The sequence below is a fragment of the Neofelis nebulosa genome, chromosome 7, assembly GCF_028018385.1.
Source record: "Neofelis nebulosa isolate mNeoNeb1 chromosome 7, mNeoNeb1.pri, whole genome shotgun sequence".
NCBI classification, from domain to species: Eukaryota; Metazoa; Chordata; class Mammalia; order Carnivora; family Felidae; genus Neofelis; species Neofelis nebulosa.
In genome coordinates this window covers 44,529,058-44,554,169 of record NC_080788.1, presented here as the reverse complement: position 1 = coordinate 44,554,169, position 25,112 = coordinate 44,529,058, and the positions used below count along the sequence as shown (strand labels likewise).

At 43.8% G+C, this 25,112-nt stretch overlaps 1 protein-coding gene and 1 long non-coding RNA gene across 2 annotated transcripts in view; both read right to left on the bottom strand.

The window, feature by feature from the left end:
• RORA (RAR related orphan receptor A) overlaps positions 1 to 25,112 on the bottom strand; it is a 722,505-nt gene that overhangs the window by 438,288 nt on the left and 259,105 nt on the right. The gene's annotated exons all lie outside the window — the stretch shown is intronic.
• On the bottom strand, positions 21,924 to 25,065 carry LOC131518085 (uncharacterized). The gene is made up of 2 exons (XR_009264900.1): positions 23,643 to 25,065; positions 21,924 to 23,139 (listed from the first exon to the last, which is right to left on the bottom strand). It is a non-coding gene; the product is annotated as an uncharacterized LOC131518085 (long non-coding RNA).

Genomic DNA, 25,112 nt, shown 5'->3' with positions numbered 1-25,112 from the left:
AGATCACATGCTACCCCCTCTCCCATGAAGCTTCCCCAGGTCACTCCAAGGAAGCCCCGTTGATTTCTCATACCACCCACTGTTGGCACTTTCCCACTGACATACAGCACGCTATTCCAAATTGCTGGCACTTGTGTGGATAACTTCTACCTCCTCCTGGGTGGCATACTCCAGGGGTGAGTACGGGTTGAGGAGGGAGAGGTCTTATGGTTATTTCCCATCATGCCAGTGTATGTGAATTTGCACTAATGAACAAATGAATGAATTCAGAAGATCTAGATGGATGTTCTAGAATTATCCACAGCTGTGGTATTTCGTCCCAGAGGTGGCAGCACGTCAGGAAGAAAAACCCAGCCCAGCCACAAGCTTTTCATATGGGAAAGGGCAGAAGCATTTAATGTGATCCATTCTGTTGGTCATGCAATGACTCTGGGTGTGTGCGCACAGACTCCCAGGAGCCAGATGCAGCACGTGCTTCGCAAGGGCCTAGAACACCTGGGCTCCCTCATTTCTCAATGTCATGAGAGGCACACTGGAGTCTTGCAGCTGACAGTCTTTCTGGTAACAAAACACCTACTTAGCATGGCACCACTTCAGCTCTACACCATATGTATCAACAGGGGTGGGTCACAATGCTTTCTTGGCAGTGAGCCAGGCAGAGATTTGAGGTTTGGTTTTGCTGTGCTCCACAGGTGGCCTGGAGCTGTGTTAACAAGGCTCCTGCTTCTGTGTGACCAGCTAACAAGGAGACTGCCACCTGGCATGCCTTTGTACGTGGAGACCCTCCCCAAAACTTGTGCACCTGCCTTATGCTGACCCAGTGCCATCTTAACGTGTGGGTGGGTGGGTGCGTGGGGGGAAGATGTTCTAAATAAAGCTCTCCTTTCCACTTGCCCTCAAGAGACTTAGACCAATGTTCTCAAACTTCAGCAAGGACAAAATTACCTGGGGAGCTTGTTAAACCAACAGATGGCTGGACCAAAACTCTGTAGTCTGGTTCCTGGACAGGACCCAGGAATCCACCTTTCCAACGAGGTCCCAGGTGATGTACTAGTTCAGGGACCACACTTTGAGAAGCACTGGTCTAGGCGATCCCAAGAAAGGCAAATGAAAGCCATCAGAGGCAGGACAAGAGGACAACAGCCTTTCTCCCTGCTGCTAGGCTCTGCCACACTAAGCTCTGCTCCCTACCCTACTACTGAAACCACCTCTCGGAAGGACTCATCTGCCTATACCATTGGCTTCATTACCTCTTTCTTGCCTTTAAAATAAACTCGAACTCCACAGCCAAGCTCATATTGACTAATCCCCAACAGTGTGCCAGGCGCTGTTTTAAACCCTTTACACATATTAACTCATTTAATCCACATAATTCTATGCAGTAGGTACTATTATTATCCCCATTTTAGAAACAATTAATCCCACAGTGAGCCCTCAGGAAATATTTTCTGAATGAATGGCTAAAGGGATGCTCATAAGCATTTATACCATGTACTACAGAAGGCTGTTTCCATGCCAAGGGAAGCCATCAAAAAGTGAAGAATTGGCTTGCCAACCAGTTATTTGTTCCTGTCCTACACCAAATAACCCGTTTGCCTGGAATTGGCTGGATATTCTGGCTTTGTGTAGACATCTCCTAGCTGGGAGGAAAGCCAGAGTTAATCCTTCACAAAGGGTTGTTTAATAATAACCAGAAACTGGAGAAGAGCAGAAAGGAACATGATGATCCCACACAACCCGAGGAAAATGGACTGCTCAAGCTCATGGTTTCATGCTGCCAACAAGGGCCCCTGGTACAGCCTGAGGTTTCTTAATTTTTATTATAAAAATAGAACATGAATATGTCTCTCCTGATTATCACCACCAATGCACCGGCAAAAACATCTCGAATGCATATTACTCTAATGCAACACTAATGCTTACATTGGCACAGAAAACCAGGTCATCTTTGAAAGTCTATAAATGGACAGCCCTCTCTGTCTATTACTTATTTATGTTTCCTGCCTTTTGCTTAACCAGCCTTGAGGCCCAAACAGAGAAAACACACCATACATAAAGCTACCAGTACAGATAAATAAAACATCAGACTCAAACTGGTAGATTTATCCTTCACTGCTTTGGAGAGAGTGGACTTCACGAGCTACATTTTGCACAGATGATCAGCAACATGCGACCCTTTGAGACCGGGGGCAAGCAGTGTGGTCTTCCCAGAAGATACTCAGCTTTGCCCTTTTTGGAAATATTCTTGTTTGCTATGGATGAAAGACAATGATGGCAAAGTGGGTTGAACCCAAATGTCTTTCAGTTGGGTAAACCGACACTGGTGCTGAATTCATCACCAGCTCAAGTTTCTGGGTTACCTCCAAGGGTTTCCCCACATGGCCTGCCCTGCAGTTACGCAGCCTTAGAGTTCACCATGGCAATACTAGCCATGAGGAAGTCTACACGTGAGAAAGTCACCAGAACACCCGTGCAAAGTTCCAGCAGAAAGACAGCTATGTCAGATTGAAGCCTAAGTGATGTCGCTGTGGTATCTATGACCCTGAAGGAAGTCCTCTTGGGCAAAGGGCAGATCCATCTCTGGGAGCAACATCATGTGATTCACTCCTTACAGGTTTCCTTTTAGCTGCTCACAAAAGCCCTCTCTTAGCTGGAACACACTAAGTTACTCTCCTCCAATTCTCGGCTTAGCCTCGTGCTAGGCAACCCGTGGAGCGGCTCTGTTGGAGGGATCTGGTGTTATTAGCAGTACGGGGGTATGTTTTCAGAAAGAGCCTGCCTGGAGAAGCAGAGGGCATTCCTTAGGCACCTGTCAGGCCTTCAGCCTCTGTAGCTACAGAAGTGAGAACGTCTGCCTCAGCATTCTCCCATCAGCATCTCTACCACCTTGTACCTCAAATGAGGATCACAGCAGTTCTGTCACCCCTGAAAGCACCTGTGTGGAGTGACCAATACAGATGGCTCTGCCTTAGCAACAGGCACTGCTCTTGACCATGAAGTGGTCAAACAAGAACATGTTTGTTCTCAACATGCTTTTTTTTTTCATGCGCAGAGAATCAAATATCTCTTAGCTAGTTAGAAAAAGGAACAAACAGGTGATATTGATGAAAGGTGTTTAGGCAGGGCAGGGAAAGATAGAAATCTCCAGATGCCAAAGACTCTGTTTCTGAAACCACTTCAAAAAAGATTAAACACTGTGTTGAGGTGGCTATGCTTATTAGATCTTACGTTCTGTGATGGGAAGAATGTGTATTTTACATTTTTCAACTAATAATAGCAATTACAAACATTTATTACGTGCCAGACAATGTATGGAGTGCCGTTATGTTGGATTATGGATATGGAAACTGAGGCACCAGCTGTCAAATGGCAAAGCTTAAATAAAACCCTTGGACTTCCCCTTCCGCTACACAGCCCTTCGCTGAGCTCAGAGGAATGCTACGCCCAGCATAAGCACTCTCTGAATACTTCTAGATGGTCAGCACTGAGCTTGAATATGGTAGTTGCTCAAGAGTATTTCCTATCTGAGTGATTATTATTGTTCATTTCATAAGGGCTTTATCTTGGTGAGAAAGGACTCACCCTCATCTAGCTGGAAAGCCAAGTTCTTCCAAGCTTGGGGAAATCCTGCTTCATTAAACCCATGAGTTACTAAGCAACACAGGAAAAGCTTATCACAGATTTCCTGAAACTGGGTGTGACCATTTCATTCCAAGCCTTGCTAATTCAGTCTGTACACACTGGGGACAGAAAATGTATCGTTGGTTCTTAGAGCCCATTTGCATAGGTGACTTCTCCAATTCTCCCAATTCCAACTGAGGTCTTCATAACCCAGTAGAACCTAGTACCACTATAGGCAGCAAGGCGCACCCAAGAGAGGTCCAAACAAGAGAGTTCCGAGCTACAGCTTAAGCCTAGGTTCAAGTCTCAGCTCCAACCAATGTTAACTGTTTGCATGACCTCGAGAAAATCACCGAACCACTATGACCATCTGTGTGTGATCTAACTGGTAAAGGGGGGATGATACCTGTAATAATGTGACATAAATCCACATGCCTGAGACGTTCACAATTAGGATCAATCAAGATATTCTATACGGAAACACGTACGAGTATAAATAACAATAAAAGTGATGACAACAAACATCTCTTCATTGCATCTTAGGTCCCAGAACCCCATTAAGTACGTATTAATATCTCTATTGCTGGTGATAAAGCAGGTGAGGCTTACAGAGAAAATTAGCAGAGGGAGAACTTGAACCCAGGTTTTCCTAACTTGTGCATTTTCAACAGAGTTGATATCACCCCCAAGAAGGTAAAAACTGGTTCTTGGGGTCCAAAAAATATTATTCTTTTTATGTAAAAAGACAAATATACATACAGCACGAAAACAAATACACACTATTTCTGGGGCACATGGGTGGCTCAGTTGGTTAAGCGTCTGACTTCAGCTCAGGTCATGATCTCACAGTCCATGAGTTCGAGCCCCACGTCGGGCTCTGTGCTGACAGCTCAGAGCCTGGAGCCTGCTTCAGATTCCGTGTCTCCCTCTCTCTCTGCTCTTCCCCTACTCATGCTCTGTTTCTGTCTCAAAAATAAATAAAAACATTAAAAAATTTAAAAAAAAACCCAAATACACACTATTTCTGTGACACTAAAATTTCATGGGGAGGACAATTAAGAAAAAACAATACCTAAAAAGGCTCCTGAGAAAGCAACAGTCAACAACTTCAGAGATACAGGTCTAGCTTCACTATATCATTCCATTTCCCATAATTAATGGAGGTTATTATTAATACCATGCCATTAGGCTTCTACAAGGAAAGTCTGTATGCTGGGTTCAAACATGGTCCCAGAGAAGGTGGTGGCCACTTTAGTTGTCACTGTGGACCGTCTAGCATAGAGGCCATGTACAAATAATTAAAATACCTCCACATTTAAATTCCACAGGGTAAATCTTCTATCAACCAAAACATAAGATTAATGCATCCCCAATGCTACCCACCCTCTAACCTTGATGATACATATTTAGATCAATATCCAAAAAAAAAGGAAAAAATCATTTAGACATTTTAAAATATTGGTAAAAAATAAAAAATAATAAATAATTGAGTGTACTTAGAACATTATTATAATTCCGCCTAAACCTTCCAATGGGGACATGGATTGCTCTCCCTCCTCTGGCTAGTGGAAAAACTGGAGATTTAGGCACTAATTCCAACCAATATCTGTAGATTCAAAGAAAAGGAACCGGTCCATCCCACACTTCTGAAGTGAAGCACACGCTTTCAGAAACATGTAGAAGTCGAGTTACCGGCAATGGTTTGACCAACCGTATTCGCTCAGGCCACCGTCCATTGGTCCATTTCAACTTGCTAAGTCTGGCTTGCCTCTTCCCGCTCTCTCAGACCTCCTGGCGAGGCATTCCAGCTCCTGATACCCACTATGGCCTCCCCACCCTCACTTTCCCACTATGTCCTTAGCCCGGTCTCAGAGACCATTCCACTCACGGATTCGCCCAGTTCGTTTATTTTATCGTATTCGACCAACAGCGGCCCTGCCATCACAGCGAACCGGATATTCTGTTCACAGGGTGGCTCTACTTCCCTAGTCCTCAGACTAGGCCTCAAGGCCCTTCCATCCTGGCCAGCCTCGGCCAAACTCCCCACCGGAGGCGGGAGCCGGAGAGGAGGGGCGCGCAGTCATCAGGGACTTGCGTTTGTACAAATGGCCTGTGAGGCTTTCTTCTGACTGAAGCACGGCAGGGGCGCACGTGCTCACTTGTACCGCCGGGCCGGTCTGGGCCTGTGGTGGCTGCAATAATCAATCCAGTTGCCATAGCGGCCGTAAGTGTTCATTTACCACTACGCGACCTGGAGCTATAATATATTATGCCTTTCGCCAGCGGGAGCCGTGCCAGCTGCAGCACGGGGCGGCCGTGTCGGCCATCAGTCACCACTCTCCTTCACAACCTTTTGTTCCCCGCTCATTACGGTGAATTATAACAGGGGACAGCACATTTTTCAGGAGAGTCTCTCCTGTTCGTTCTAAGCGCTAACTCATCCCGGGTTGTTCCAAGTCGGCTGCGCTAGCGTGGGACGGTGTTGCCCATGGGTCTTCCCTCTTGTCCCTCTGCGAGCACTTGGAATGGGTGAAAAACAGACGGGGAGGGGGGGGCACTTTTCCACAAGGCAGGATAAAAAGCCACTCAACTCTCTTTACTATCAATATTGGATACTGCATTTCGTTGCACTCTGCCATGTCCCTGAAGGCCTGTCCCGATGGCAAATGACATCATAGCACACTAAAGAGGCCACATGTCAGCTTCGGGCCCTGGGTTACTACTTTGAGATGAGGAGATCACTTCCAGAGTCACCGATGGGAGGAAGAGGAGCAGCACCACCAGCCCAACAGCCGTTTTTGAAAATGTTTCTCTGTAATAGTGAGGACAAACACCTAAGACCACACAAATCAGAGGATCAAGATATTAAGTCAGTAGGAGAAACCAAGGACACAACCGTGAGCTGACATGATTCCTGACAGCCCCCAAATGGAAGCCATCCGGTCGCAGTCAGGTGGTGAATGGATAAACGGATTGTGTTTCCTATGTCCTGTATACCGGGGAAAATGACTCCAGCAATCAAAAGAAACAAAATATTAATATGCAACTACAACATGGATGCATCTTAAAAACATTACGCTAAGAGAAAAAAAAGTTGGACCACAAAAGCCCATGTACTACATGATTTCATTTATGTGAAATTCTAGAAAAAAGCACAACAATAGTGACAGAAAGCAGATCTGTGGTCGCCAGAGGCAAGGAGGTAGGGGAGGGAATTGAGAGCACATGGGCCCGAGGGAGCTTTTTAGGATGAGGAAACCGTTCTATATATTGACTGGTGGTGGTTATAGGGCTGTACACAATTACCAAAATTCATCAACATGTACACTTAAAGCTGTTGAATTTTACTGTATATAAGTGCTATCTTAATAAAGGGAAGCAGGAAAAACAAACAAACAAAAAACAGAAGAGCAAAGATTGTTAATGGAGGGGAATTGCCCTGACTGCTTCCTCTGTGACAGCTCTCTAAGAAAGAAATGGTAGTATACAGGAAAATGAGTTACACTCATAATGTAAAAAGGAACAAACCACCCTTGTGAACCTGACCTTCAGAGACTAAACACTTTGTAATCTCTGCAGTATGGTGATCACCTATACGCCACCACCGTGAAAGAAAAGACCAGCCAGTTTCAGCTCCACTTCTGGTTAATTCCAGCTAGGTCTAAAAAGCACTAAATGTTGGAGTAAATAATTAACCAGAGATGTGATCTCAAGCATGTGGTTTTCACCTCCCTGGGCTTCAAGGGTTTTGTGGTCTCTAAAAGTGAAAGAGTTGGACATAACGGCTCTTAAAGATTTTAAATGGTGTAATTGTGCCATACTTTGATCTCTCCAGGTTCTTTAATGAGTTGGCACCTTACGATCCCACTTAGCTCTTGGGATCCCCCACTTCACCTCCAAGTTAAATCTGGCTAGTCTTAATGTCAACATTTTGTAAAATGGGGTAAAGGGCTCTAAGACACTTGGGGGAAGATTAAGCCATGGTCAACAGGGAACCCTAATGATATGGTACTTCCCAGGCTGATGCTGATGTTCCCTTCCGGACAACAGTAGCCAGTTTTTGTGATGCTCTTATCCAGAGGTGCTTTTGGAAGATCTCCAGTGACTTCTCTGCTTTATTTTTAGTTCCTTGGTGAGTACTTACTTTGTAGCCCAAGAAAATTTTCAGATCTTAAGATGAGGCTTTTTAAAAATTGTTTATTTATTTTGTGAGACAGAAAGAGCGAGTGGGGAGAGGGGGAGAGAGAGAACAACAAGCAGGTTCCAAGCTCCCAGCACAGAGCCTGACATGGAGCTTTATCTCACAAACCATGAGATCATAACCTGAGCTGAAATCAAGAGTTGGACGCTTAACCTGAGCCACTCAGGTGTCCCTTAAGATAAGCACTTTTTGGTCACTTTTTTTTTTCAATTATGAGTCATTCAACACATTAACATCTATAACTCCAAGACTCCCTCTCATCATTGATTTATTTTTTTCTTCTCTTCAAAGATACTGGAAGTAAGGAAGGACTTCAAATGTTTGCTCCTGAGAAAAAAAGATGGGAAACCCCAAAACCAGTGACTAGCATTGCAGTTATTGCCAAAGCAGTTTTTACAAAGTTAATCACTGATTTTTGCATCATTCACCAGTCCAGTGAATGGGTATACCTCCTATGCATAAAACCTGCTATGTCTTTGAGCAACCGCTCCCTCCTAAAAGGCTGAATAAAAACTTAATCCATAGTATCTTGTGAAGATTCCTCTTAATTTTCCAGAAGCAGTGATTTTTTTTTTTTTTAAATTGAGGGGTCTGGCCAGAAACTATAATACCAGCAAAAAGCATAGCTAATGGTAAAATAACTATTTATGGAGCCCCTAGTAATGGTCAGGTACTCTGAGCACAGTGGATTTTTCAAACCTTCTAACTGGATGTGGAAACTGCGTTGTAGTGAGTTCACGTCACAAGCTCAAGGCTACCCAGCTTGTAAGCAGCAGAGCTCAAATATACACCCATGTCAGACCAAATCCAAAATCAATGCTCTTTCCCCTATTGCTTATTTGCACATATGAGAACCAGGCTTCTGTTTACATTTCTATTCACAAGGCTCATTACGTGTGTTAAGCAAGATGTTCTGCAATTATTTGCCCACAAATAAAAAAGGTATGTGTTTAGGGTTCTCATGTCTTGTACTTTGCTTCACATTAGTGATGTAGCCTCAGGCACACATTCATGTAAGCAGTGACCTGTAATCCGTTTGTAAGATTATCCGTTAAAATAATTTCCCCGTTACCGATGATGCTTAGTGTGCAGCTGTTAGAACACGGTACACACCTTTTGTGCTCATACACACCAACACTTAAGTTTTCTCTGTACCCTGGGTCTATCCACCTCTAAGACACTCACTGTCCTTCATCTTGAGATTTATGTGCACAAGTGATAACAGAGACATACAGCGGGGCGGGGATGGGGAGGCCAAAGAAAGCTCAGCGTAACGAGAGAGAAAAAGACACAAAAATTCACGACTCCAAGGTTGGACCCTGCTGCCCTTACACATTATGGAACAAACAAGGCTAATCACATTATCAAACCCACAGAGCCCTTTTAGAGTTTAAATAGCAGCTCACTGAAGGCTAAATGTATTATATTTTCTTGTAGTATGGTTGAATAACAACTTTTGTTCTCAACGTGCACTCTCTTTTGCTACTGCTTCACCCAAATGGAGATAACTGGAGATACAGGGTACATGTAGCCATCTTTGCTGCCTTGATGCCCACATCCAAGCTCACAAAGTTACACACAGCAGCATCTTCGGAGTTTGAGACCTGCCAGTGGTCGAGAAAGAAAGGTGCCTTTGCCACAGTGTTGTGAGGAAAACAGCCCGTCAGGTTCTGTAGGACACTTGAAAAGGGGACTGACTGCCAGGCTTAGAATCTGATTTTTCACGTTCCTTCTATTTTTCACATTTTGAATTAGCTTAAGAGCGTCATTTCTGATCTATTCCATCTTGTTCTGGCTCTCGTCGTCACTTTTCTGAGGAGCTCTTATGCTTTGCTGTAATCAAGGTCATACTTTAAAAGGGGTGTTATTTCTTGATCAGGATTCTGAGATGATTATGTTTTCAGTGGGAAGGTTCAGCTACTGTCTCAGAGGACAGGGCTAATGAGGGCAAGACTGAAGGCCCAGGAAGGGACTGAAACAATCCCTATTCTCCATGTATGACATTTTTAACCGCAGCTGGCTATCTCGGGGACCCGGCAAGTGTGTCTATAACACGAGGATAAATAGATCACCGCCGCTCGCTAAACAAACCATAAAACAGAGAGGCCTTTGCCGCGGTCGATTGGCCGACCATCACGGTGAAAGGAAAACCACACACACACACACACACACACACACACACACACACACACTCAAGGTCATCCAGCTGTCAGGGAAATCCTATAAACTGAAGCATTGCAACACAGACTGAACATGAGAAGTACCTGGGGAGCTTTAAAAATTCCTAAAGCCCAGCCCCTGCCACTCCCATTCCCCAGGAGTCTGATTTGGAGCTGAGATGGGGCTTGGGCCTCAATATGATTTAAAAGTCCCCCAGAGATTCGCATGCACAACTAGAACGAGGCACCCTGCTCTACACCCAGCCTGCCTCTGTGAATGCTGCACCAGGCACTCGGCACATACTGCTTTCACGGTCACAGCCGTAGGTGGATAAATCCCAAATTGGTGCATGGTAAACAGCACTGCCCAGATTTCCTGAATCCCATATTTCTAGAGGGCAGGCAACCATTTCCAATGGGTGTCCCTGCAAAAGGCTAGAAATATGTCAGCAACAAGAGGAACACTTAAAACCGCATGCCAGACTCCGTGGCCGAGGGTGCTCCAGGCCCGAGGTGGTCTGAGCCCCCACTGACAATGACCTGGGTTTAGCACCAGGCAGACAGATCATCAGCGCTTCCACGGGGTCCACCGCTAGGAGGTGCAACAGATGCTCGAGAGGAGCACGATATATAGAACGAAACACAACCAAAGCCAAACATCCCACTTTGGCTTTAGGACAGAAACTGCCCAGAGCTGGTCGGCTTACAGGCAGAGGGGAGAAAGGTTATTGCTGGATATATGCAGTGAATTCAGCAAGCGGGAGCTGGGGTGGACAGAAAACTATAAAGTAGCATTTGCCTCCCCACACTCACTTTGAAAATCCAAGTTCATCATCATATAAACCGCATGTCATGGGGGGAAAATGGGAATTCTCATGTCTCTTTTTTAGGGAAATACGTATTGCAAGGTTCCTGCTGGAGGGAGCTGGGCACCGCAGGACTGACATCTCTGGGGATGGAGAAGAACGTTGGCTCCCTACATTCAGGCGGGTAGTGCCATCTGGCCAGCACATGGCTGGCTCGCCTCCAGGAGACAGTGGCTTGCCTGAGCTCCTGTCAGGGGAAATGTTGTTATATCGTGGCTGCTGCAGATGAGAAGGTGAGGGAAAGAATGAGGCTCTCCAGGCTACAGCCGCCAAGAACGGAGCTACTTAGAAGAAATGAGGCTCCTCACTGTTCAGGGAGAAAAGGAGCTCTTTCTTAAATTCCTTCCATTTAATACTCACCCCTCCCCCACTCCCCAGCAACATACACAAAAAGATGTTCTGTCAAGAAGTGTTAGCAGACATGAAGAGATACAGTCAAACCTGTATTTGGGAAAAGGGGAAATGACTGGTTCAGGCGAGGGGCATTTCCTTGGCAAAGGAAGACAATTCACACTTAGATGAGCTCTGCTCATCCAAGACAGTGCATGTGGCGAGGCCTGAAATCACGAGGTCACCTCTGTCTGTGAGGAAGACGGGACCACCTAAAGTCACCTCATCGGCCAAAAGAGCCAGAGACAAAGTTGTCTACCCAGTTTCTACTCCATGAGACCAACTGGGTCTGAATCCTGTCCCTTTTCGCCCAGGAAATGGTGATCATGAGGTCACCCAGCAGCTGGACACTTTGAAGACTCAGGGGTATATAGCAGGGTCCCCACTTTGAGTTCAAGGAGGGCTCACCCTAGGATTCAAGCAGGTCTGGAAGAGAGGTGACACTTGATGTGAGTTACACACAGCATGAATCGAAGAGCCTCCAGGATGGCAATCTATTTTCCAAAGGAAGAGTGAATCAAATACACCTTTTGAGACTGGGCCAGGATCAGGGAAAGGGGTGATTCTGAGTGGAGCACTTCATTCTTTGCCCCAACTGTCATGTGCCTCATGGGAGAACAGCCACGATTGCATGGTTGACTAGAAATGAAATAAAAAAAAAAAAAGAACGATTTCCCAAAAATCATGAATGGCACCTAGCAAAAACAAGGGCATCTTGGCTGCTTTGCTGCTGGCAGGCTCAGTGGTGGGAGCTGGTACCTGAGCAAGGATACTGGCAGGAAGTACAATGGTGATGGCCATTTTGAATGCCAGGGCACAGAGTCTCAAGGCCCTTGGAGCAGCCATCTGTGGGCATCAGAAGTCGACAGGCAGCAGCAACACCACCCCCACAGTCACCCATAGGCATCTCTGGTGGTAGATGATGTTTTACTTGGATATTAGGTCCACACTGCTATATTTCAGCATCAACAGCTTCAGACAATGTCACCACTAAGAGCCATTGGTAACATGAAGGCAGCCAAAATGACCAGGTTGCCTGAAATATGCCACAAGATTAAAAAAAAAATCGGGGACGGGGAGGAATTAAAGTTCTTTCCAGAATACGTGGGAGCAAAACTATTTGCAGACCCTATTTTTTATTCCCAGGCAAATATGACCCAAGAAATACAAGTCACTAGTGTTAAAGAAGAAAAATAAAACTGAACGAAAACACTTGTCTCCTTTTCCTTGTGATGCAAATGCGAGGCATCATCCATTTAAAAGAACCAAAATCCATTTCTTCTTTCCCCTCCAAAATGCCAACACTTACAAAGGAGTTACAGGAGTCACTTCTGGAAGGCAAAATACTCTCCATGGTTCATTACCTCAGCCACTAAACTAATAGCCACTAAAAATAGATGAAGTTCTCAGCTAGTGCTAGCCTCTGTCAGGGATAAGTAACAACAACACTTAATTTATGCCAGACATTTTAACATAAGCAACCTCGTTTAATCTCATGACCTCACTGTGACAAGCAGCATTTATTCCTACTTTAAAGATGGGAAAATTGAGGCTTAGAGAGGTTGAGTGGCTTGGCCAAGATCATCCAAATATTAAGGGACAGAACCAGGTCACACACTTGGATCCAATTGTAGCTCCAGATGCTTTTCATCCCCTACAACCATTCTCCCATGTTGAGTACAAAGACATGTCCCTACTTACTCCCTGCTTTTAAGAAACGCTATTAACCCCTTATTGGACAGAGCACTTGCAAATATCTTCTCTCGCTCCATGGGTTGCCTTTTCATTTTGTAGATGGTTTCCGTTGCTGTGGGGAAGATTTTAAGTTTGATGTAGTCCCAGTAGTTTATTTTTGCTTTTGTTTCCCTTGCCTGAGGAGACAGATTCAGAAAAATATTGCTAAGGCTGATGTGTAAGACATTACTTCCCAAGTTTTCTTTTACAAGTTTTATGGTCTCAGGTCCTACATTTAGGTCTTGAATCCATTTTGAGTGTATCTTTGTGTATGGTGAAAGAAGGTGGCTCAGTTTCACTCTTCTCCATGTAGCTGTCCAGTTTCCTCACCACCATTTATTGAAAAGATTGTCTTTTCCTCATTGTATATTCTGCCTCCTTTGTTGTAGATTAATTGACCATGTATGCGTGGGTTTATTTCTGGGCTCTCTATCCTGTTCCATTGATCGGTGTGTCTATTTTTCTGTTAGTACCATACTGGGGTTAATATCCAAAATATATCAAGAACTCATACAACTCAACACCAAAAGAATAATCCAATTAGAAAATGGGCAGAGAACCTGAAGAGACATTTTTCAAAAGAAGACATACAGATGGCCAACAAACATATGCAAAGATGCTCAACATCACTAATCATTAGGGAAATGCAAATTAAAACCACAATGAAATAACACTTCATACAGTCAGAATAGTGAGCATCAAAAAGACAAGAAATAACAAACGTTGGCAAGGAAATGAGAAAAGGGAACTCTCATGCACTGTTGGTGGAAATGTAAATTGGTGCAGCCACTGTAGAAAATAGTATGGAGGTTCCCCCACCCCCCAAATTAAAAATAGAAATACCATATGATTCAGTAATTCAACTACTGGGTATTTATCTGAAGAAAACAAAAACACTAATTTGAGAAGATGTATGCACTCCTATGTTGCCTGCAGCACGATCTACAGCAGTTAAGATACGGAAGCAAGCCAAGAGCCTACTGGCAGATGAAAGGATAAAGAAGATGTGAGACAGACATACACACACACACACACACACACACACACACACACACACACGGATATTACTTAGCCACAAAAAGGAATGATATCTTGCTATTCGAGATGTCATGGCTGGACCTTGAGGGTACTGGGCTAAAGCGAAGTCAGTCAGACTGAGAAGACATGTACCACATGATTTCACTTACATATGGAATCTAAAAACAAAACAAACAAAATCAGAAAGATTCAAATGCAGAGAACATACTGTTGGTTGCTAGGAAGGAGGTGGGTGGGGAATGGGTGAACTAGGTAAATAAAGTGGATTAAGAGGTCCAAGCTTCAATAATAAAATAAAGAGGTTGTAGGTGTGTAAAGTACAGCTCTAGGAATATAGTCAATAATACTGTAACAACTCTGTATGGTGACAGATGCTAAGTATACTATTGTGGTGACATTTCACAATGTCTATAATTGTTGAATCACTATGGTGAAACTGACGTAATATTGTATGTCAACTACACATCAATAAAAAAAGAAGTCAAGAGACCCAAACTCATGTAAACAATTAGAAACCAGAGCTTGGTTGTATTTTCCCCTAGCTCCAAAAGACAGGTGCTAAAGGGAATGATACCGTAATTCAGGCAAGAAGAGATCAATGAAGGCTGCGATTGTCAGAGAGTTGTTCTAGGGAGGGTGAGATATGAGAATTTTAATAGGCAAACAGAGAGCAGGCAGGGTTGAGTTGAAGTGTATTCTGAGCACTGAAGGAGAAGAAATATGAGCGGTCTTTCTAAGCGGCACCAGCACTATAATACAGGATAATGGTGCTGTCCACTCATTCATTCTCTTACAAAGATCTGCAAAGTCCCTACCATGTGCCAAGCACTTTGCTACACCCAGGAGTACATGCATCTAAGTCATGGTCTCTCCCTCGAGAAGCTCCTAGCCTACTGCAGTGAGGCAGCTGAACCCCACGTGATCCCCAGGCCAGCCAAATTGTCTCGCACCATCCACAATGAAAACGCTGCAAGCTGCCAGTCCAAATCTTGCTTGGCTTCTCCAGTTAGGCTGTTTATCAGCACTGCCTCACAGAGATAAAACCTCTCAATATAGAGCTAAAGGGGAAAAAACTCAGCATGTAAAAATAAACTGCCCAAATAGTGTTCCCTCGCCGCTGTATTTGGCATCCAATATTACTACACACCAGAGAAAGCCACACAGCTCTGGACTTGCTCACGGAGCAGCTGTGAAGTGTGGGGACACAAAGCACCAACACAGAGACCCCTCCGCTCCTGTTCTAACTGCTGCAGCCTCATCTGAACTCTGGAGCTAGACTAGACGCTCCGCCGCAGGATACAGATCGAGGGGATGCTCTTTAACCTCCTTGTCCCATGGTGCCGTGTTGCACTTGCCACAGATCCCACGGTAGGGTGTTAGAGACTGCAATGACACACTCCTACCCACCTTCAGCGTAACATTTCCCGCTCGGCAGCTCCTTACATCTTTATCTGAACTTGGTTTGTAAGTGAAATCAACTGATAAAGCTTCCATTTCATACCATCTGCTGTGTGCCATCAACACTGGTTTTGCAAAAGGGACGAGAAGGATCTTTTAAGACTATGGGAACGTTCAGGACAGTTTCAAGCTCTGTAGGCTAGAAGGTGAATCTTGACTCCAAGAGTTTCTGGGCACACTCAAAGGGGAGACTTTCTATACACACCTAAGGGTAGGACTCTAATCCTCCTTAGACATGGATGATAAAAGCTTTTGCTTTGTTGAGGCTACGTTTTATGAGGAGGGTCCTTATTTGGATTTGCTACCCATCACTTATTGACCTGTGTGTCTTCTAGATTTAATGCCACTTCTTCTGGAACATTCTTCTATGACTCCTCAGGGAGAACTAGTTATTTTCTCTTGGGAATTCTCAAGTACTTTATGAGTCTTATTCAGCTCTTATCACATTCTGAGGCAAATGATGAGCTCTTTGAGGGAACGGACCAGTTTCGCTTCTCTTTGCGACCATTCAGTAACTGGCACGTTTTAATTCAATCGGTAATTACTGAAAAAATTGAGCATTTCTCTCCCTTTATTTCTTGCATTGACTTGCCGTATTTATGGGGGTTTCACATTTTTTTTTCCATTTTTTAAACTTTATTTATTTTGGTAGAGAGAGAGGGGCAGAGAGGAGGGGCAGAGAGAGAAGGAGAGAGAGAAACCCAAGCAGGCTCCGCATTGTCAGCAGAGAGCCCGATGTAGGGCTTGAAGTCATGAACCATGAGATCATGACCTGACCTGAAATCAAGACTTGGGCACCCAACCAACGGAGGCACCGTGACACCCCTGGGTTTTACATTTTTTAAAAACAGTCTTCATTTATATGTATTAAGTGTATTATTACAATTGCTAGGATTTTAGATTAAGAACTATTAACATGATTCTACAATACATCTAAAGCCTATGTTGGTTATATATTCGATTCTCAATACATTTTATTTGTATTAATTTTTTTTAATGTTTGTTTTTTTTTGAGACAGAGAGAGACAGAGCATGAATGGGGGAGGGTCAGAGAGAGGGAGACACAGAATCTGAAACAGGCTCCAGGCTCTGAGCGGTCAGCACAGAGCCCGATGCGGGGGTCGAACTCACGGACCACGAGATCATGACCTGAGCCAAAGTCGGCCACTTAACCGACTGAGCCACCCAGGCGCTCCTCGACTCTCAATACATTTTAGCTATTGAACTGTTATCATATAGAAGTTTAATTGGACATTGACTTTACACCTTCAAGATTCCTGGTGCTAACTGTCATGCAATTATTTTCAACAAGATGCTAAATACTCTTGTGAATTCAACACAAAGTAAGAACTCACATTTCTACAGTGAGAAGGATTTCATGAACTGTTTTCACCAAGCTGTGACTGCTGCACATTGCTGGTAAAGCAGTGGAGGCTCACCCAGTCTGTCAGAGACTACAGAGGAAGTTCTTAGTTAGGGGCATGAGTCTGTGGCCCAAGCACTGGAAGTCACGGGTATGAGGCCTGGCTCTTTATGAGACATAAGGTCACGAACAAATTATCTAAACTTTCGGATGGGCAATTTCTGCATCTACAAGATGGGATAATAACCCTTGTCATTGAAGCCCAAGGCCATGAAGCCAGGATGTATCTGAAGGAGGATGGGACCCAACCAAGAATCCCAACTTTCAATCCTGACAGTCCCGATGCCTCTCTAGTTCTTCCTTGTGGCACTGTTTTTAGTTTATCCATTTTGTTTATTCCATTGAGAACAGAACAGTTTACATACATATACTCTCCAAAGGGGCCAGAGGACGTCCGAAATTACAATAATGGTAGGCAAGCTTTTACGTAGGATGGTGCATTACTGAAAACAGAAAATCAGAAAACACATTGTAATCACTGGCACCATTTTAAACAAGATTGCTTTACATGGTTTTGTTTTCTTTCTTGTTAGATAATTTCACCAGCAGGTTTATAACAGAAAGAAGCAGGGGAAGGAGATTCTCTGGCTGGAAATTTGATAGCATTATGTTCAGTGATGAATAGAAGTATTTCTCTTATTTTGATCATGCCTTGCCCACAGTATGAACTCGATAAACACTTGTTCAATCGAATTATTATCACAATAGCTTGTTGCCTTTTTTTTCCACTAAGCAATAATAACTTTCATTTGTATAATGCTTTATAGCTTACAAAGCACATTCTTCATGTATTACCATTTTATCCTCACAGCAATTCCAAAAGGGAGATATTAATTTCTTCATTTTACAAAACAGGAAGCAGAAGCCCAGGTAAGTTGGATAATGTGCCCAAGGTCAAAATTACTCACAAGGTGTTGGCCTGTTAGGAAAACAATGACAATTTAGAAGAAAACTGGTCTTTCAAGGGAAGAAGTATAGGAGAGCGGTTTAAGAGTAGGGGCTTTGTAGGACACCTGAATGGCTCAGTTGGTTAAGCATGTGACTTTGGTTCAGCTCATAATCTCGCAGTTAGTGGGGGTTCATGGGTTTGAGCCCTGCATCTGCTTGGGATCCTCTGTCGCCCCTCTCTCTGCTCCTCACATGTTCCCTCTCAAAAATGAAAAAACATTAAAAAAAAAAAAAGAGTAGAGGCTTTGAACACCAACTGTCTAGGTTCAGATCTTGCCTCTACTATGAACCAGCTCTGTGACCAGGCGCATGTTACGTAAACATCCTATATTTCAGTCTCCTGTGGTAAACAAAATTAACAACAGTAGCTACCTTGGAGTGTGTTAGTCAGGATGACTTGGGTAAAGTGCTTGGCATTTACTACGTACCCAATGTAAGGACTCAATAAATAGTAACCGTCGTTGTTATTATAATTACTCCTCCTATCCTGGGAAAAGTAGCTTATCAAGTCCCATCATCTCTTCAACCACCAAATATACAGCCAGTCTATCAGAAATTGTAGAGGGAACTATGAGTTAGAGCCATGAATCTATGACTCAAACACTGGAAGTCCTGAGCCTAAGTCCCATTCTTGATCAGATATGAGGTCATGAACAAGTTATCTAAACTTTCTGATGGTCAATTTCTGTATCTATAAAGTGGGCTAATAACCCTAGTCACATCAGCCCTATAGTATTGCTGTACAGATTAAATCAAGTGAGATCTGCAGAGAAGGTACCATAAAGTCTATAAGGTATGATACAAACGGCTTCATGTATTTTTCATGCATTCCATCCACCCATTCATTCATAGACTGTTAGCAGCATCCTTGCCAAGCGCCAGCCACTGCACTAAAGAGTGGTGATTCAAAAGTGAGTTAGGATCGCAGGGGAGACAGACACGCAAAATGATAAATGACTGACTATACTATGATATGAATTCAAGTCAGGTATTATTACAATGTGCCTATTACTGAAATAGATACCGTGGGGGCTACACGAGCACTTAAAAAATGTGAACACAGCCTACGATCCTTTTGGAGAGAAGACTAACATCCTCTCAACACCCACGGTTAGGAATTTTGCCAGGAAAGGCAGGTGAGGACTCCACTGTGCCTACCATCTTTCTTCCAGCATGAAAGAACTAGTAAATCCAAGAGGTCTTTTTAGAAACGGTTCCATCCATTCCCTGACACCATTTAACCCCTTGGCTCTTTTTCTCAGCAATGCAATGGTTGAGCCCACCGTCCAGGATTTGTTGTTTCTTTAAATAGACACTTACTGATGACCCACTTATTGATAACCCGAGTTATTGTGCCTGGTAAACAAAGACACAAGGGCCACTTTGCTCAGGCCCTGCAGAGAGCTGTGGTTCGGCAGAACAGACAGACTCACACACTAATGATTCCAGAAGAAGGCGCTCATGGTTGAGATACAGATAGGCAAAGGGCTCAACGTGAAAATGGACAAAGTCCACCTGGAGGCCAGAGAAGGGTTCCTAGAGGAGATGCCACTTTATCTTGGTCTTCAATGGTAAGATATAACTAGATGAGAGCAAAGGGGAGGGTGATAGAAAAAGGAGAAGCACCAAGAGAGGCAGAGACTACTCTGGAAGAATTACCCATTTACCCCAGGAAACTGCTACATGTTCCTCTCAAATGTAAATACTTGGTCTCACAATATCATCCCATCAGGTCACCTGCCTTTCATGGTTTGTCTTATAAGGAGCTTTATAAACATAATAAATATTCAAAAGTATCTACGTGATATGTTTGATTTCAGAGCCCTCTTTTATTTTCCACAACCAGAATACTTTGAGAAGGGGATAATGAGTGATCTGCTTTGATTCAATGTCTCCTTTGAAATAGTGCATGTACTTTATTTCTGCAATTGGATAAAGAAATCATTCCGAAACCTGACTATGGGAGCATGAAAATCTAAAATCTGAGCTAGATTTCTGGGTGGTCAAAAGTTCCTATCTCATTACAGAAGATGTTTGGTATAAATATTAACTTTCTTAAAGTGGTGATGGCAGTGATTTCATACAAAGGATGTTCATACTGGATTAAACATCAGACTCAAATTACCTGAGCCTTTGCATGTATGGACAATCAAATTCCATTTCATCCTGATAAAAAGAGCCATTCTGGATTTAGCAGACTAATGTGGTCTGCTGCCTCTTTACCCAAACTTATGACTATCTACAATATTACTATGGCCTAACTGCCTTGGCTAGAGGTAGGGAAGGAGGAAAATGGGATTTTATAATATCCTATGCAATATAAATTCTGCCCCAATAAATGACTATTTATTAAGCGCCTACTATGTGCGAACATGAGATAGATGCTCTTTTAATCCTACCTCTCTGTACTCAATCTTCCCAACTCCCTGAGGAAACTCAAGCACAAAGGGATTAAATTGTCTTATTTGAGGTCAGGTAACTAGGACTTGGCAATGGCTGTCATGAGGAATAAATGAGATAAAACATATGTTAAATGCCTAGCAGGAGAACTCACAGCTAAGCAATAATGGTGGCCATTGCTGTCATTAAGAAAATCGAACTCAGCTTACATCCACCAAATGAATTACTTGGAAAATGTACTATGCCTGAAGGGGCCTCCTGATTGTTGGTTACAAGAGGACACCATCTCAGTTGTCCATTCAACAGGTTTGCAGAGCAACTTGGCTCAGGCACATTCTTGGGTAGCTGGCAACCTATGACAGAGAAGCAAGGACCCTGACCATTCTGAGCCATGTGAGCTGGAATCTCTCCCAACAAATCAGAGTACCAAAACCCTTCAGACACTGCTGATGTCTGCAAAGTGGCACACCCATTAAAACTCTACCTGCTAATAGATCATTATGAACACATTCCAAGGCTAATTATGTGGAGGATTGTGGAAACTTCAAAACCAGGATTACCAGCCTCTATAACAGAGCCAATCTTATTGGGCACTTTTGTGAAGAAGGAATAGAAATTAAGTGTTCCTTTTCTCTTTTTTTTTCGGTCTATTGGACAGAGGGCTGTATTAGATATTCTGTGACCACTTGCCTCTGTATGACAGGTAGAGTGACAAATGGAAATATAGATCCAAAGAGGCCAAGGTAAGTATTTTTAAAACCATGGTTTTCCTGAAACATTCAGATAACTGCAGATAAAGTGGGCAGCTTCATCTGCCTACTTTGAGTTCTGCAACTCTGAAGGAGGCTCAAGAGACCTGGGCTTGAATCCTAGTTCAATCATGAATTTGATAATGACTTTGTTCCAGTATCCTCATAGGTAAACTTAGGCAGTAGACAAAATCAGAGGGTCCTGAAGCTCTACAGAACACAAATACTAGGAAATACTGCCAGGAACCATAACATGAAAGAGTTCTTCACAAAAATAAAAAAAACAACAACAAAAATACCCCCATAAATTGGGCTCATGCTTATATCCCTTTCTTGGAGAGTCACAACGCTAATGGTAGCATATTAGAGACTCTGAAATTCCTGTGGCAAACAGACCTATTATTGTCGCTCAAGTAATCATTTCCAAATTTAGTACATTGTGACATGTAACACCTTGAAACATCTTGGGAAACTGGTAGAACACACTTTTAAAAATACTCAATGATCCTGAAGGTTCCTTCTGCTGCTGGATTCCATGATCCTCAGAAGGAGGGTTCCCTTTTGCCATGTATGTTTATGGTAGAGACACATCTAGGAACATCTTTCTCAATTCCTCTCTCATCCAACACTTAAGACCTCATCATTGCTCATTGCTGGGTTTGGAAATGGGGTTTGTGGGGCTCACCATAGGAGAGGCTGCCCTCTACTGCAGCCTTTCCTGCAGCCAATGAGGACTGCAAAAGTCTTCCTTAAAAGCCCTCAAAGCAAATGGAAATAAGACTTTCTGTGGAATGAGGAAGACATTTTCTGAAACTAGGATCTGAGATTCTGGACACTTCTTCCCAGGTTATGGAGACATCTGGCTTCCTATTTCTTTCAATGCTACAAAGACTAGTTTTTTGAGGCCCTCTCCCACTCCAAAATTACAGGATTCCATAGAGACAAGTTAAATAAATTGTTTTTTGTTTTTTTTTTTTACTTTATCATAAAATCATCAGCGTATGGCTGATGCATTTGACAAACATGTTGGTCTTATGAAATCCCTGTGACCAAGACAGCCGCCAGAAGCAAATACACCAGTTTTTTCCTCCTCCGTCTTTCCAAAGCAGCCACAATGCTGGCCGACCCTCATAAGAAGTAGGTGCTGGAGTTTTCTAGTTGGCACTTTATCACTAACTGAGGTCACACATTTCCCATCTGATTCAAAATAAAACACCCGCTCCAAAAGTTGTCCAACTGATGCTTTGGCCCATTGAGATGGCCGATTAGATGTCTGCCCATCGGATCTAATAAGGGGGCCGGTGACTGCAGGTTCAAATGACCAGGAAAGATGAACCAATGACACACTAGTTTCCCCTAACAATACATTTTCACCAGGTTACAGTATGCCCCTCCCATTTGACCACTCCTGTTCTTGGCTTTCCCATGAGCTTTGTATCACCAGCCACCATCACCACATTTTAGCTACGTGCTTTCTAGGTGGTATTTTGGGGAATCTTCAAGACAACCTTATGAGACAAGCACTATTATTATCATTTTACAAGTAGGGAGACTAAGGAAGAAAGAGGCTAAGTAACTTACTCAAGGTCACGGGGGTAGGAAGCAGAGCTGGGATTTAAGAACATGCCATCTCTCTTCAGTCTTCTCTCATAACTACCAGTTTCTATAAGCTTTATTTACCGTGTCATCCTCTCTAACATGTGACCACATCATCAAGGTCAAGTGCCAATGTCACATCCTTCAGAGAACACTTTTTCCGTGTTCTTAGTCCCCTCACCCCCCCACCACCTTTTCCCTCTTTGCTACCCTCTCTCACTCACCTTCTATGCCCTGGGCTGTGTCATGCTGATGTTGGTGTCTATGGCCTCCATTAATTTTTTTTAAGTTTTTCTTCCAGTAAGTTAGCATACAATCTTAGGCTCGTTTCATTTTTTTTTTAAGTTTTTATTTTAATTCCAGTTTGTGTATGGCCTCTGATCCAACGGTGAGCCTCCTCAAGTCAGGGATCAAATATTACTACAATGTCCGGCATAGTACTACATGCACAAGCCACCGAACAGAAACCTGTTCACAGATGAGTTCTCTGATGGCCTTACGAAGGTACTGGACCCTTTTCGACCTTCCCATAGCTGCCATACAAACATACCTGGTCCTGAAAGCCAAGATCCACAAGAAAAGAAATAGACGTTACCAAGAGGAAAATGTTTACCATCTAATTATGGACATGACAGAGACTTAAAAGTTGAGTACTGATCGTACGAAGCAACCACATTTGTGCCCACGTGAAAGCTCTCAGCCGCTACTTTCGATCTGGCCTAGGATATATATGGGCACAAGCCTCTTCCCTTTGAGAGACGTCTCTGGCTATGAATGGGCCAAAGCAAGGAGGAGGGAGGAGGGGGAAGAAGCCATTACGGCTTTAATGGTTAAATCCACAGATAGATGTTGTCAGCCTGGCCTGGCTCCAGGAGCACCAAGAACCGCCAGCGCAAGCCGACCACAAGCACGTGCTAAGTTGATGGGCAGTGTAACAAGACACAGATTGTATAACTGAAGGTAAGTGCAAAGCCCTCGTCAAGTGTATGTTCCCTGGGGTCCCAGCCTAAAAGCAGTAACTGATACAGCCACCACGTGGGCGCATTTACATATACATACATGGAAGGTCTGCACATAAGTAAGTAGAAAGGTGCTGGGGTTTGGGTTTTGCTTGGCACGGAGCACCGGCTGCAGGTGGATGGATCGTCTCGGGACACGGAAAGGAGACCTGGTCCTGACGAAGCGCAGCTTTCTTCCTAGAAACTGGAGGATGCGAGCGGCCTGATTTGAATTCTGAGTGCCTTTGCCTTTCTGGAAGTTTTTCAGTTGGGCTTTCTTCTTTAATGCCTTCAATTATCACAGTTCAAATGATTATATTCCCAGCACCTCCACCCAATAGCCGCAGAAGTTTGGCATTTCCTGTACCGACTAGAAAATGACCTGGCAGCGGGCTGAGCGTAAGCCTGGCTCTTGAGCTTTTTTTCTGATGCAGCCTTTAATTTATTTTTTCGTCCCCTCTCTCTCTTTCTAACTGCTAGGGAAATAAGAGATTAGTGCAGATGGATGGAAATATTTTTTCTGTCTCAGCATTTGCTGTTGAACCCAAATACTAGGAAGGTTCTCATATGGTGTTTCCAGCAGCATGGAAATTCCCCAATCCATCCTAAACTGTAATCACCTGGTCCCGGAGGGAACACACAGATCAAAGCTGGCCTTTTCTGAGTATAGTCCCTGGACGTGGCCCTAAGAGTTCTATTTGACGCTGTAGCATTTCTCCCTCTTCCATTTTATCTTGGCCATTTCTGAGCTGTCCTCAGCACACTAGTACACTGCCTCAGATACCAGGACATGAACACTTGCCAACCTGAGTACGTCCACCTGCCCAAACACGGGTGTTGACATGCAATGATATTCACAGCTCCCGTGAGCCATTACTGAAACACTCACTAGAAAGGGTGATTTTAGTCTCGAAAGGCCCTAGACTGAAAGGGCCTATAGTCAAACCGGGAAAACGGAAGAGTTGCTCAGAAGAACTGGCAACAAGAGGCCAAGAAATGGCGGAAGGTAGGTATGACAGGCATTCAAAGGGAATTAGACGGTTGCAGAAGATGGTGAAAACAATATGGAGACGATGCCATTCACAGGCATGAAGAACAGGGAGGGTCTTAAGAGGTGGGGAGAGTATTCCTGGTATGAGTGAATGCCTCTCACACCTGCCACGCTTCCTACTGCCAGGACACCTATAAACAGTGACCAAACCATCTACTATCTCATTTACTCACACTTGTGAGGAAGATGTAACGATCTCAGTTTACACTCAGAAGACACTGAAGCTTTCCGAGGGTAAATGGCTTGCCCCCAAGTTGAACAGCTAATAGGGGAGATCAGTTCTCATTCTGGTCTGGGCTTTTGTACCCTAAGGCACGAAGTCAGAAGCTTGAGTAAGTGTGTCTCATGTGGGTGGTGATGGTGTAGGAGCGCCTCTGTTCATCACAATGCAAGCAGGGGACACAGGTCACAGGCATTGTCCACTATGCAGAGATCTCACACAGGAACAGCGGTAATGCTGAACGGAGGAAGTGGGCAGTG